The sequence below is a fragment of the Rhinopithecus roxellana genome, chromosome 6 (assembly GCF_007565055.1).
Source record: "Rhinopithecus roxellana isolate Shanxi Qingling chromosome 6, ASM756505v1, whole genome shotgun sequence".
Lineage (NCBI taxonomy): Eukaryota > Metazoa > Chordata > Mammalia > Primates > Cercopithecidae > Rhinopithecus > Rhinopithecus roxellana.
The window spans coordinates 87,707,034-87,708,981 of record NC_044554.1 but is presented as its reverse complement, the minus strand read 5'-3'; positions in this window follow the sequence as shown (position 1 = coordinate 87,708,981).

The window sequence follows — 1,948 nt, the reverse complement described above, 5'->3', positions numbered from 1 at the left end:
CAGCCTGATCAACATGGTGAAATCCCATCTGTACTAAAAATACAAAAATTAGCCAGGTGTGGTGGCATGCGCCTATAATCCCAGCTACTCAGGAGACTAAGGCAGGAGAATAACTTGAACCCGGGAGGCGGAGGTTGCAGTGAGCTGAGATCGCGCCACTGTACTCCAGCCTGGGCAACAGAGCGAGACTTTGTCTCAAAAACATAAAAAAGGAAAAGCAGATCCAATACAAGAGTTCATCCAATTGATCATGACCTAAAGAAGGTAATTTACTCTAGCAGTCTCAATCTCATTAATAAAACCATTCACATACAGAAATAGCAGTTGATTCCATGACTCAGAAACTACAAATACAATATTCCAGCTATTTCGCCTTTCAAGGATTCTTATTTTAGTTTGAACCACAGTAGCACAGTATAATTTGGTTTTATCTCCTTTATATATAAATGACATTTGTTATAAATATAATATATATAATATAGATGTATGTTCTTGGAGCACTTCGCTAAACCAAAATTACCGTCTTAATAGTCTTGTAAGCTTCCTAATGCCCCTTCTCCACAGGAAACAGCTATTGGTTGGACATTCCTAAGGGAAAACTGCAGGAGAGTGGGACTTTCTGCTAATATGGAAATACTGTATAGAGCTCTTGGGCTGCTGCTGAAGAAGAAAGATTTGCTAATTTTCAATGGATATTCTCACTATCTTACGAAGTTAATTGTAGGAGGATAATGACATTTTACACTGCAGAGGTTTCAACAGGAAATAGATTCCATGTGCTTGACGGTAGGCATCAGGAGATGGTCAGGACAGAATGGGGGTGAGTACCAGCAGTGCTGGGTTGCAGGGTGAATGGAGAAAACATCATTCCTTCTTAGTGCATTTTAAATGAAGATACATTAGAAGTACTGGTAAAGTGGCCGGGCATGGTGGCTCACACCTGTAATCCCAACACCTTGGGAGGCCGAGGCGGGTGGATCATGAGGTTAGGAGTTCGAGATCAGCCTGGCCAACATGGTGAAATCCTGTCTCTACTAAAAATACAAAAAAAAAAAAATTAGCCAGGCATGGTGTTGGGCGCCTGTAATCCCAGCTACTCGGGAGGCTGAGGCAGGAGAATGGCTTGATCCTGGGAGGTGGAGGTTGCAGTGAGCTGAGATCATGCCACTGCGCTCCAGCCTGGGCAACAGAGCGAGACTCTATCTCAAAAAAAAAAAAAAGAAGTATTGGTAAAGTGATATCCAAAAAGAGTATCTGCTTTATGCTTTTTAACATGTGTACATTTGGGACGATTTCAAAAACAAATTTAAATTCCTTTAGGTGTCAAATGCAGAAAAAGCTAAAATATAAATATTCTCATTCTGCTGGTTATGTCTTCGTATCATAAAGACAAATGATTATTATTTTTAACAAAAATAGAACTACTTAGAGAAATAAGAAGTGAGCTAATAGTGATTAATGATAATTTATTTCAATTTTTAGGATTTTAAAAAATAATTTTATTAGAGACAGGGTCTTACTACATTGCCCAGGCTGGACTGGAACTTCTGGGCCTAAGTGATCCTTTTGCCTCAGCCTTCTAGGTAGCTGGGACCACAGGTGCATACCACCATGCCCACATATTAGTTTATTTTATGGATGAAGAAAATAATATAGAGAAAAAAAAGAAAAAGTAAACAGAGGGTATCATAACTTGAATTTCTATCAAATATTCATTTCATAACAAACCACTGACACTGTCATGAAATTTGCATATTTGGTATTTTAATTTTGTTAACATTTATTGCTCAATTAATTTATACTTTTGCTTATTTCTATAATAGGCACTGTGTCTTATATGCAATTGAGTTATTATATAAAAACGAATTTTTTGGTAACTATATTTGCTTTAATGTCATTGCCATTGTAGGCCCTCTATTAGATTATATCTTATGCCTTTTGATATTTT